This window comes from Pagrus pagrus (genome assembly GCF_965226575.1).
Source record: "Pagrus pagrus genome assembly, chromosome: 9".
Taxonomy (NCBI): Eukaryota; Metazoa; Chordata; class Actinopteri; order Spariformes; family Sparidae; genus Pagrus; species Pagrus pagrus.
In genome coordinates, this window is record NC_140193.1 from 8,410,586 (window position 1) to 8,424,547 (window position 13,962).

At 41.1% G+C, this 13,962-nt stretch overlaps 1 protein-coding gene across 2 annotated transcripts in view; it reads left to right on the forward strand.

Annotated features, from left to right (window-relative positions):
• ptpn4a (protein tyrosine phosphatase non-receptor type 4a) overlaps nt 1-13,962 on the forward strand; it is a 76,634-nt gene continuing 62,672 nt past the window's right edge. For both annotated transcript variants that reach the window (XM_084362095.1, XM_084362096.1), the window contains exon 1: nt 1-508. The gene's annotated coding sequence lies outside the window, so the exon portion shown is untranslated. The remainder of the gene's footprint in view (nt 509-13,962) is intronic.

Genomic DNA, 13,962 nt, shown 5'->3' on the forward strand with positions numbered 1-13,962 from the left:
GGCAGGCAGAGCAGCTGCAGAGAGAGCAGGGGACGCTGACTACAACGGACGGGCTCATGTTGGGAAAGTCACAAACGCAACATTTGCCTTTTCTCTGATTTGATATCCAAATATTTTCACTCGCAACCTTCCCGCTGACCACGTCTCTCTATTTTTACGCCTGCGTGGGAATATATTTTTCATCCTCTCGACCTGAAATGACTGCTAGTCGCCGTGTCTAGCCAATGGTTACTGCGGGGGCTCCCGTCTTGTGGATTATCCGTCGTCGCCGAGCCAGTTGCATGGTCGAGCCCGGAGGAGGCCCCGCTCTGCTGGATGGATGTGTGTGAAGCAGCGCCGGACTCCAAGTACTGATGAAGACGGTGATAATGATGATGCTCGGGTTTCATCGGCAGCGGGTGAACTGATCTTGGATGTTCGGGCTATATCGCCCCCACACAAACCATTTCCTCATACAGCAAAAAATATATTCCTTAAAAACTGGACGCCCCTGGAGCAGTTTATGACGGTAAGAAAGACGCTCATTCACAGGCCACCAGTTTTCACAGCCAGCTGACGTTAGCTTAGCTAGCTAGCTAGCTTAGCGCTGTCACTTTTATCCAAGTTGCTCCCCGCACAGCTAAAACGGCTAACGTTGCGAAACAACACATAGGTGACGCTTATCTAAAGGGCTTGGTTTGTTGTTACACATGTGTCTGTTCGAGTGGGGGTTAGAAGAAAATATAATAAATAGCCTTAACGTACGTTTGAATCCCTAACCTTAATAGCCAGTGGGTTGTGTAGCTTCGCCTGTTAGCTAGCTCATTCAATATCTCGCAGCATACTTTATGTAGCTGCGAAACGGGAGCTAATCCAGTGTGCGCAGCGTTTTGCTGTGCATTTAAATGTTTATCGAATCGGCGTTTAAAGGTTGCTCGGCCCTCCTCAAGTCGACATTTATAATTTAGTTAAATAGGCCGTTAATAGCTAATTCATTACACAGCGCACAATAAGCCCTTTAATGACAGAGTCCAGGTGGCGTTCAGGGGACCCAGTCAGTTGGCTTTAAATACAGATGACATTCCTGTATCATATCTTAAAGCCTTTAATTAGTGATTAATGAGCTAATTTGCTTCTTCTTCTTCTTGGTAAATAGATATATTGAATACAGATCCTATATATAAGATGCATTTGGGTTTTTTTTTGTCATTCATTGCACCGGTTGTTAAAAAAAACATGTCCAATATGCTTACAGTGCATCAGTAATTGCTCATTTTCATCCCGACGTGAATGCCAGAAAACAGCCCATGTCTGCTAACTCTGTGGTGTTAAGTAATGGATGTGAGGGTTTTGCTGTGATGAGGCGTCCTCCTTTTTCTCGATGACGTAATCCTCCACCATCCGTGCCACATCTTTTGGGTCGCAGTCGGCTCCTCCGCTGCCTGCTGCTCGCCAGTCTGCTGCCGCTGCTGAGATCATATGGACCCTGCTCTGTCCTGTTTGTCTAGCCTCTATCTCTCCCTCCCCGGCTCTTTCTTGTCCTTTTCTCCTGTCTAAACTGCACAATGACTTCAGAGGCTGGAGAGGGCTCAGAGACGGGATTGGTTCTGAATGGGATCTCGGCAGAGGAGGGAATTGTGAATGAAATCCAGTAGCTGGGGTTCAGTTTTCCATCCCTGGAAGTACACCACTCAAAATTAGTTCGAGATATTTGGGATATGGGTGCGTATTAGAGGTGTGAGTCTTCACCGGCCTCACAATTCGTTTCACAATGAAATGATTCTGGATGCATCTCGCTGTATGGCATCCTCAATGATCTGTGTGACTGCACGTGGCTACTTTTTCATCTGTTAAATGCCTTTTTATTCAGAAAGTCCTTCCAATAATCAGACTGCAGCAGTCTGCAAAATAAAAGCTGCATCTTTTCAATGCATGAACATTACAAAAACAAAACATTTATTCATCTGCAGTGCCTCCATCTACAATAATATTGTTTTCACACGGCAGCTTTAAGATAAGGACTTTATTGAGTCTGCTGCACACACCTCTCTCATAGCTGGATGGCAAAGTTGACGGCGCCTCCTCAGATCTTGGCTGATAAGCTGGGCTTGCTGTAACTGTTATTACTGATGGCTCAAGTCCAGTTCGTGCTTCCCAGCAAGTTCATGAGATCCGACATGTGGCCCGAGATGCTCGTTTAAAACAAGTACTCCTTGGGAGTGACGTTGCAATGTAACTTTTATTGTCCTGCTGAGGCGGGACAATCAACAATCAACATAAGCTGCAGATCTCGATAATGCTCCGTCTCTGCATCGATGCAGAATCTTCCAAGTCAGCATCGCGATGCATCTTGTAATCAAGAAATTGCAACACCTCTAGTGCATATGTGCATCTGCATCTGCATGGATATGCAAAGTGAAATGTATAGTATTATATATTGGGACCAAAATATTCACAAAATGCAAAATAGAAATTCAGATATGTCACAGAATAAACAATCAGGCAAAATATCCCTAACTAATTTTGATTACTGTATGATTAGGGATCCGTGAAGGTGGCACCAGAAGCCCCCACACCACATGACATGATGTGTATATCCTTTGTAATTTTACTGTTTTCTAAAATTGTGAGTAGCTTTTCTACGGTATCAATTAATGAAGGAATTAGGGTTGTTAGTGATTAATGATTGAAGAGGCACTATGTAGTGTTTAAGAAGAAATTCAAACTCAGAATTTTAATATTTACAATATTAATGAGGCAATAATACAAACATACCCTTTGTAATTCTACTGTTTTTTAAAAAAAATCAGCAATTGTTTCTAGTGACTTTTCTACAGCATCATCATTACATTTTTGCCATTTCGTAGCCTCAGTATGGTTTGGTTTTTGGAAAAAACCTCCAACATATTTCACATTGTTGTTGCAGATTATGATTATGAATTAAAGAAATTGCTTAAAATGTGCATCCCCGAAGGAATCCATTTAACCGAAAACTCAGCAGATGGGGGTCCGAATGATGGGGGTTTGTGGTTGGTCTTGACCTGAATACGTTTGGGAATCCCTGTCTGATGGTTGCTGAAGCTGAACTACTTATCTTGGGAATTAGGCCTGCCATGTTGCACATTTTTATTTGGGACACCATTCCAGGCTGTTGATTGCCACCATATTATATATTAAAGCGGTAGTGGTAGTCAGGATTATTTTGCCACAGTGGATTTTGTGCTCGACCAGACTCAAGATATGACGCAATCCTGCACATCCCCATCTCTGATAGCCGAAACACACAGAAGGATCGGTGGCTGTGCAAGTTTGTTTTGATGGGTTTAGCGACATGCACTTTGACCAGTTTTTATTAATAAGCACATTATAAATTAATCACTCTTGTGCTGAGGAGAAGCCTGTAGTGGACTTGAAATGTATTTGCCATTCCTCTGCCTAAACAAGAAGACGTCCTAAGTTACAAGAGTGGCTGGACTCAGCTGGTGAAGATTAAATTGCCTGTAGCAATGGCCCTGGTTTACTTGAGCAGCACACCTGAACCTGCCATCCCCGCGGTGTACAGCAGAAGTGTGTATGAGAGACGGCAGATAGTAAGAAGTGAGGCGGAGTGAGAGGAGGATATGGATACTTGAAGACAGAGGGGGGGCACAGGTGTGGCAGGGGTAATGGGGATAAACTGCACCTGGTAGCATGGGGGAGGGGGGTCTCATGGGAGCAAGTTGGGACTTAAGTATAATCAGCAGATCAAAAGGCAGCTTTCTCAAATGTAACTGTGGATATGGTGGGGAGGCAAACTGTTATCTACCCTTACTTTATACCCTGACAATTTTTAGTCAACCACAGAATGAAAAAAAAAGTTCAATATTCATATATTGGCTGATCCCTCAAATGTGGTTATCAAACACTTGTGACCAAAATATGTAATAGAGGCAGGATGTTTAACGGTTTAGCATTACAGTCCATTGTCTCAAATTACATCAGTGAACTGAAACCGTAAACATCTGTGGTATGCCAATATCGGCCGATAATATCAGCTAACCGCTTTGTTGGTCGGGCTCCAGAAATATATATATATGTATATTTTAAAGAAGATGTCTATGGCAGAATTCAATACCATAGATAAGCAAATGTACATGGTAGGATAACCATCAAATTTCATATCGCGGTTTACCTCGAAACTACAGCCTGATCAATCTGTTGGCTATATTATCGGCCTACATCACATATTGCTCAGTATCAGCGTATGTGTTGGCCAACATGAAAACTTTTTTTTGTTTGTTGTTTGTCACAGAACATGGGGCAGAAAAAGATGAATGGGGGAATATATAATCATTATATTACCTGCGAATTTTACAGTTGCAGTGCACTGATGATTTGGACTTGCAACCCTAGTTGGTTAACAATAGCCAAAAAAGCCTGTTATGTCTGCCAATTGTCTTCACTTGAGTTGGAATAATCCTGAGTCTTGCAGGCCTGTAATATATGCATATAAACTGTTTGAGAAACTGTCGGTCAACAGCTTGACACCAAAAGGCAAAAATTAAGTTACCTTTAGAGATTTGCGAGGAGTTTCTTCTTTATCCCTCGATTGATGATATTCTATCGTTTCAGTCAGAGCTGGAGAAGCCATTAACTGAGGCACAGCGTTGAATAATTCTGTTTTACTGCTAGCGCTACATCTTTAATGCTTTGGTTGAAGGGTGCAAGCATTATGCTGTTTCATTACTGTTAATGTGGCAAGCTAGGAGGTGCAGCAAATTCATGTCCACTTTGACATCCTCAGGCCTCTCACCGCTAATTTATCTTCGTGCCGCTTGTGCAGATGTGTCTCAGCAGGTTTGGCCAGTGCCTGTAGAGAAGATGCATAAAGATGACAGCTTCCTAGTTAAACATCATAAACCAGAGCACACATAGCAGAGAAGTCAAAGGTCAACCATTGTTCCTGCCGGGTTGAAAGGCTGAGATGTGTATACAATGTGGGATGGGCTGGGAGCACAGACTGTTAGAGAATTTATGAGCCCAAATTCTGTTTTTGACTTATATTTTATCTCATAATCGTGCCACTCCAGGAGGATGTCATCTCTACGCACCATGAGCTTTAGCTTCTTCCTTTCTCGCCTGCTTTGAGGTGTCGGCTCTTCCTTTTTCTCTCTATCTGTGCCTGACACCTTATGTCTGGTTAGTCTCAACGTTGGTAAGGCACACCCTCAGCGTGGTGCTCAGTAGTGCTGACAGCTTAGTATTGGTGTTAACTGACAGTGTTAGTATGAAGACTGCTGGCTGGGTGCTGCAGGCAAGATACATTATCAGGCTTCAAAGATGCTAGCATTTGCGTATCTTATTTTAGTAGGCCTGCCAGGAGAGCTTTGAAAAAAGTGTTGGTATTAATTAACTTTCACTTCTGTCACCTTTTAATGTAGTTTTTTGTTTAAATTCTCAGTAAAGTTAAACCCTTACCACAAATGAGAAGAATCGCACTTGTGAGTGTTTCAAATTGACATACCTTTTTAAGATTCCTCATTAGATCCTCCTCTTTATTTAAGTGAGACAAGTCTCTCTGTGACCTATGCTGACTGTCGGTGACAGCCCTGTCAAAGAGCAGCCTGTTCATGTTTAACCAAGAGGACCAGCTGCCTTCCCATTCTATTATAACCCTTGGAAAGCTCACAGTCCTATTTGCAGTTGGGGAGCACAGTAACCACAGTGCTTGATAGTCAGAGTTTTGCCATTTCAGTTTAAGCTAGAGTTGTCTCTTAACACCCCTACAGCAATCAATAAGTCAAATGCTTTGACAAATAAAACATAAACATCCAGTATTTGTGGCATTTGAAAGCTTTAAATAAGCCCATACAATCGTTTAATTCGTCTCATGAAAAGATAGGACAGTGTAACTGTCTGTCTACCTATGTACCTGCCTTCTTGCATGCACTCATTGCGCGTTATAAGAGTCTTCTTGAAGGCAAGGTGGTTGAATTGCTAAAGCTATTGGTAAGCTAGTCGCCCAAGAACGTCAGAGAAAGTGTAGCCAAAACCTCCCAATAATAACATGCAAGCCTGAGAGCGATGAGTACGAACAACAACCATGTTTGTTGTTTACGTTCGTAATAATAATGTTAGGTGTATTCTTCCATGAGAGTGAGACAGGAAGTAATTAAATGTGATTAGCAATGACATGGAAATGCTGTGGCCACGGTATACAGCCCCTGAGCCTTTTTTTTTTTTTTTTACAACTAATTCAAAAGCACAAAGCACACTGCCCCTGAGCCAAAAAACTTGTGACCCGCAGTGGCAGTGAAAGACTGTCATCTAGCTGCTAAACCCACTAAAACAAAGTACATAGCCCCGAGCCCAATAAAAGAGACGACTGCCTCCTTTGGCGACGAATGTTAGCACAAAGCATATAGCACACATCTACAGCAGTAAGAAGTAAATGTAGCCCTGGTACCCTTTTCAGATTGAGGTATGTTTTCTAACGGATATTTTGCTTGTGTTTACATGGTTGTGGCATTTAACAGAGTTGTTTATTTATGTATTTATTGGACTATTAAAGCTAGGAGAGCTTGTTGAATGTAGCAAACTAGCAGCTAACACATCTCCCAGTGTCTCTGGAGGGGTTGGAATTATTTTTTGGTTGGATACTTTGAAAATGTAGCTTGCTTGTGCTGGTTTCTACAATTTTAACAACCCCAGCTTTAACAGTGGCAGCACACAGACCTTACTGTTGCCAAGTTACTGGTGATTTTGTGCCAGCTTATCCCATGAGTTTTGTGTGTCATGCATCTGTAATTTCATAAAGGGAAATTACTTTCTCATTATTCTTAAATTTGATACAAAATAGTCGCCATACATTTACAAATATGCCTAATTTGGCACTGGCTGGTAGCACTCCCAGATCGCCATCAATGTCCTGAGCAGCAGCGCTTTCAGTCTGTCTGACTGGCAGTCCTCAAGGGAACTAGCCGGAATGGCCATCCATTCACATAAATATCCAGCCAGATAGCTCTCAGAAAGGCTGCTAGTTAGTGGTCTGTTGCTGGGGCGGATATGGCACAATTCTGTAGCAAAAATCGTCTCCCGAGCCCCAAACACAGCTGTGTTTATTCTGTGCAAGATACGACAGCTACAGAATGCCAACATGAAGGTGCCTTGACAGATCTAGATTTCCAGAATGGAAAGCAAGTAGTGCCATATTAATAGCTGTGCCATAAAAGTTTTGATTGGTAGTAAAGAATCATGTGGATACATTTCTGTGAAAAATCATTAAGTACCTCAGTAGTATCTTTTCATGGAGTCTGTTGTATTTTCAGCTCTCCTTCTTTTCCATTTTGAAATTTTATTTTAGATAATTTCTCGTCAGATCAGGGTCACCTCTTCCATCCTCTCCCCTGACACCTACTCTTTCTCTCCTCTTCTTTCTTTCTCTCTCTCTTGGTCCAGCACTGGCTTATCTGGATCATGCAGAACTAATCAAATGAAACTGCACATTATGGTAATGGTGTTCTCAGTTAGCCGGCACTCATAATGGTTTGATTAGCTGAAGCAGCATGTTATCCAGCCAGGGAGAGGAGCTAGAGACAGACCCCCTACTTCTTACTCAGGTGTGGTTACATTTGTAGAGATTATCACATTCAAATTTATTCTACGAGCTCCTGGATAAGTCTCTGTTTGATTTTTCTTAAGCTCACTATGTCCATCCTTTTCTCAGGGCTGCCATCAAAAATGACTCAAAATGCTCTGATTTATTCAGTGAGATTGACTTTTTACTCCACTAGCCCACAAGCCTGTAGGCCTTGGCAACATAAATAGAGGCTCTAGATATCTGTTGTAATTCATCATCAGTATCAGCCCTATTATGAGTCACTTGTGTGTTCTAACCCAGTTTCTGAAAAATGCAGGGCTAGATTATGCCAACAGAGAGGGGAGATAAAGTGAGCTAGATTATAGTTCAGGGGCTGCGAGATAGACTTAGCTAGCCTTGCAGAGGTTGGATTAGGACAGTGCAACATAAAGACATTAAAGTATTAACATGATTAGTGATGATCACTGGGTGTGTGATGGAAGAGGCCTGGAATGGGAGAGAAGGTGACAGGGCAGGTGGGAAATACGGGGTAACAGATTGGCATCAATTGGTGTATGGTATATTTGAAGCAGTAGTAGATGTATGGCTTTTGTTGAAATGTGTTTACTTCATTCTCTTTTGTTAGTTTAGCTGCTGAATTCCTGTCGGTCCTATCTTTTCCTGAACATGTGAAGTTTATTCTGACAGACTTTTTGCTCAGATTATCCATCCAGAGTTTTGTAGTCTTTAGATTAGCATCTAGAAACAGTTCAGAATCAAATCGTAGAGATTGCAGTATTGAAGGCCCTCTTCTGTTTCCAGAATTTACATAACGTAATTGATGAGCAGATGAGCACCATGTTAACATACCAGTTGAGTGATGCAGCCAACAAGATGGCTGCTAATTGGATGGGTTACATTTTGTAATTAATGCCAGACGAGTTATGGCTAGCAGTGAAATTCCATTGCTATTTCAAGTCTGGCCATAGTCTACAGGGTGTTTCAAAATTAAGAAAAAGATTGCAATTAAGATTGGGCAACATGATTACAAATAAATAGAACATGAAATACTGATGGGCACCTGGGCAATTGGTGCTGCTATTGGTCGCTGAACATCATTCATTGATTTCACTGTTGGCAAATTTGGTTTGATCACAGTTGCACACATTTCTTGTCTTCGCTGTCTACTAGTGTTGATGTGTTTGTGAGCAACACACAGACACAGTAGGGCTCATTATTGTATGAACTGTGGTTGCGATGGATTTATTGAATTGTTTAAATGTGTGTCCAAACATTAGCAAAGCAAATGAAGATGGAGCTGATGTTACTTGCAACACAATGGGACAATTGACTTTTCAGGGAAGCCGTTTGTTGAGTTTTTAGGCACAGGGTTTATGGTCTATTTGGATCTAGGGCTTCAACTTTGGCTTCCACGATTATTTTCATAGTATATTAATCTGTCGATTATTTTCTCAGTTAATGGATGAGTTGTTGGGTCTAAAAATTTCCTCAAATGTCTTGTTTTATCCACAACCCAAAGATAATCAGTTTACTGTCATAGAGGAGTAAAGAAGCTGAAATCAGAGATTTTAGACTTAGAATTTAGACAACTAATTGATTAATTGTTGCAGCTCTGTTCGAATGTGAAAGATACTAGAAATGTAGTCAGAACTTGGTTACAAATAAGAACACGTGAACGATACGATCGTACCTAAACACTTTTCTTCTGAGAGAGAGGACTCCTCTCTGATGCAGCCCCACCCCCACCTTTACACTCCTCAGGTATGTGAGTACAGCTGGCTCCTGTGTCTTTACTCAAGAGTTATGCTCCAGTGCGTGTTTTGGCTTGTCCTCTGCTTCACTATCATCCTTTCTACTGTCCCCCAAAATGCATATAGCACAGCAATACTTACCCTTCCATGCACATTAACACAAGATGTCGACCAATAGTAGATTTTTAAATATATAGATTGACAACCTCCAACACCATTTCCAAAAGGTGTGTAACGATTTGCTCAGCAAAGAGTTAATATATTGCCATGTGCCTATTATAACCTGCTGCTTGTGCAACCTGAGCTTAGCGTGTGTGTGTGTGTGTGTGTGTGTGTGTGTGTGCGTGTGTGTGTGCGTGTGTGTGCGTGTGTGTGTGTGTGTGTGTGTGTGTGTGTGTGTGTGTCAGCTTCAGATCCTCAGGTCTGCCTTTGAAACAGCTGCTTAAAGAGCCTTGAATACCTCAGGAGGTCAAAGGACACAGTTGCTTAAAAACAGTGGGACAGAGCCAAAAATGGATTGCCTGTCTTGTGTCCCCCTCATGAGAAATTACTGAGGTTTCTTTGTTTTTGACCTCCGGTTCAGATGAATTGAAAAGTATTTTTTCCAGAGTTTAACTTGATTAAATGCAGGGATTATAGAACATATCCCCAGCCTGAAAAACTCTCTCCCAGTCAGAGTGAGCTTTTACCAATGTGCTACAGACAGTAAATGAGTTGCATTCTTCTTCCATCATTTATTAAACAACCAGAAGCAGAGACTCTTACATCGGCTCACCAAGTTTCCTGCCCTCTTTTTCAAACATGCAGCGTGTTTTTGTGCGACACTTGACAGAGTTATTTCTGGAACATCAGCAGTTTACATGGTGAAACCTTGTTTTATCCACTGCTTGTTTTGCTTGGAGATCTGTGGAGGAAGCGCAAAAGCATCCAACTCAAACAAGAACATAAAGAGCAGTCTAACAACACAGGACATCAGTACTGCTGTTTTCATTTCATACCGCTTCGAATTTCTCCACTGTCGGACTTGTTTTCTATCCATCCTACGTGCTCTCATTTCTTTTTATCCCGACTGGTTTCTAATCCTAGTCTGGCATCTTATTCAAGACAAAAGGTGTTTGCAATTTTTTTCTCGCCATAATTTCTTCTGTGTAGTCAACAGACAGGTGCCGAATGTAGATAAGGGCTGTGAAAATGTTGTCACTTTGCATGAGAGATGATGCAGTGAAGAAAGGAAGAGGGAAAGGATCGACAACATGCGTAGAAGTATCTGGTTACAAAGGCTGCGGCATGCTTTTTTAGGAGGGCGTGTCCACCCACGTGAGCTTGGATCACCTCCCTGTACTCTTTTGTTGACATCTGGGCCTAACCTTTCTCAACTTTAACTCACAGCCTGAGGATACGAATGATCCTTTCCTCGAGCTAACCTTTTCACAGTAAATCACAGCTTCATTCTTTGACCCTTCAGGGGCATTTTGCAACTAAATACTTGGCAACACTATCCTAGCACACTCGAACTTATAGAATCCTGCAAAAGTACGCTTAACTTATTTATTTTTTCCTCCCAGTTTAATAGTCACTTGCAGGGAAAGTGATCTTGAGAGTTTGTGTGTGCGGGCTAGGGAATTGGGTGAAATTGTTATCACAATAGTAATAAGGATAATTGACCCTAAATTGATTTATATCCCTATATGGAAAATGCATGTTTAGATAGACCCTTTACAGAACATTTATGTGACAGTGACCTCTCTTTAAAGGCATGCTATGTAGGATTTGTCATTTGCTGTTTGTGGACATGCGACCCAATCGTCAGAATAAATGTTGGCAATATACATTTCTGCAAAACATGGATATGGTGCAACCTTATGTTTCTTTAGGTAAATTTTCTATTTCATGATACAACAATGCTGTGCTGATGATATGGTTAGGTTGAGGCACAAAAAACACTTGGTAAAGGTTAGGAAAAGAGCAAGTATTGGCTTAAAATACTTGTTTTAGTCGTCAAAAACATGGCTGGAGATGTCCTGAATTTTCCTCAAAATATCCAGTTTTTGTTGCCGCAAACATGGCTGAAAGTGTCCCGAGGTCTCCTTGAAAATATCCAGTGGTGTCATGCTTACAAACGCTGTGGTCCTCCTCATAAAAATATCCAGTGGCTTCGCAGATAAAAATGTTGAAACTCAGTCTTGAACTGCGGTCACTGGCTTGGCAGCCTTCTCACCTGTTGGGTTGGCAAGCCACCAACCGAAATCGTTGAAAATCGTAGTATATCTTTAAATATCTGAAAACCATCACGTTCACATAGCAAACATTGCTTGTTTTTAACTACCCTGTGCGTCATTCTTCGGTGTAACAAATTACACCAGCAGACATCGGCCTGTTCACAGTGGTGGAGAATCGAAAATAGCACAGAAAAGGCAGAACAAGTCGACAGGACGTTTAGCGCCAAAAGGTTTTCTGGGGAGCTGCTGAGTCAGCCCTTGAATGAAGCGAATAACAGTGGACATTACACATGAAGCTTGTTCCTATCGAGGTTGAATGCATGTATTTGTTCTACCACATGAATGTACTGTACCACCATTTTACTATAAGACTTAATATTTTGTTCTTTGAAATCTGAAGTTTTATGTTTAGTCATTGGTTCTACGTTTGACCAGAATTTAAACTTCGGATAAATGTTTTGAATTAATTTTGTCAGTTTGTCAGAATATATATATATAAAATAAAAGTGAAAAAAGTGAAGAATTAGAAAATTAGCGTTACGTGACTATCAACTGTTTTTTATATGTTTTGATATCTATTTAAAGCATTCATCAGTAACTTTGCCAAAAGATGCGTAAATGGCAGCCCCGTAAACTAATTTTCTTGTTAACAGAGTGAATCTTAGAACAATATATTGCTCTACCAATTAGTCAGTCTTACAGTCTATTGATCTGTTTTACTGAGTGTTGGCCGGCTAGTTATGCACTGTAGCAGCTTGTTGTTTCTGCGGGCATTTGTCTAGATGTTTCTATGTGTCTGACAGCAATGGGTTTGCAGCAATTCTCAGTAGGAAAAACAAATTGCAGTGATTTTGCACTGTCAGGTCCTGTATGTGTGTGTCTGTGTGTGTGTGTGTGTGTGTGTGTTAGCTTATATACAGTATCTGTGTGCAGGAAAGCAAGCAAGCAAAATGGACAACCATACCCTGCGAGAATCGTGTATATGTGTCTGTGTGTGTGTGTGTGTCAGATATGAGAACGAGAGGACAGCGAGAACATGAGAATAAGATTGTGTGTCTGTGTGTGTCTGTGTGTGTGTGAGAGTGTGTCAGAGAGAGAGAGAGAGAGGGAAACAGGCAGCCTCGCCACTATTTTCTAGGGCAGGCTATCAGGCAGCGAGGCAGCAGGGAGGGATAATAACAGAAGCTGTTACATTCTTGTGGTTTCTCTGATTTCAGCATGAGGCAGGGGGCCGGCTCTGGCTGACTCACGGCTGCATCGTGCCAGCATGGAAGCTGCTAGCAAGAGGACAATACATGACATTTCTTGGACACTTTAATCTAAGACGCATTAATTACAGGACTATGAATCTGTGCATGTTTCAGGACCTCTTGCTCGAGCATTAACCTAGCAACTGATTCACCATGGCTAAGCTACCATGATGAGCAGTGGCAATAATCTTACTTTGTAGTTTGTCAGGCTTGTTCCTCAGGCCACTTGAGGAACTATTTCAGATGCTACAGTTGAGGACTGGCCCTTATTTAGATATTAGATATCTTGGTATATGACTGTTTGCGTTATACTAATGTACTTATTTAGTCGATAAATAGTCTAATTACTTGAACATAAGACACAAAATCGCTCTTTCACATCAACAACAAAAACAAAAACATTCTAGAAAATCTTAGCTGTGTGTGCAGGTTGAAAGTGAATGGGATGCTATTGTGCATATGTACAATAGGGCTGCAATTTTGTGAGATTATCGCAGTACGATAACAGTCTTAGAAAATATCATGGTTTCATGGTTCATCACGGTATACAGTATTACATGTGCATCTGTGTTTGTTTTCTTGTGTTTGGTTGCTCTCAATGTCGTAATTCATTTTGGTAACGTTTCTATTCTATATACATATTACTAAATACTAAAACCTACTGTACAGTATAACATAGCATTATAGCATTCCTCTGAAATTGAATCTGTTTCATTGGGTCATTTAAGCCCTCACTTAGGTCTGGGGTTGCACTAATCTTCTTTTGTAAAAATCAGATTAATGCAGAACAGCTAAATCAAGCACTGTTTAACCCGTGTTTGTGAAACCCAGTTTGATGCTGTTTTATACCAGGTCAGTGCTGCAGCGGAAATGCCATCTGCTTCGTAACACAATCACAAAAACATAACCTGTACTGGCCTAAATACGACCCCGATTACAGAAAATTGGCACACTGTGGCTCAAATCTGCAATGAGTGTATGCATCCAAAGAACAATATATTTTATTTGTTTGATCATTAAATATCTTGTCTTTGTAGACTGTATTCAATTGAATATAGGTTGAAACGGAATTGCAAACCATTGCATTTTGTTTTTATTTATATTTTACACAGCGGCCCAAAGTTTTTGGAGTCTGGGTTGTATGTAAGATGTTAAGAAGAGTTTATTTACATTGCCGATGTAAT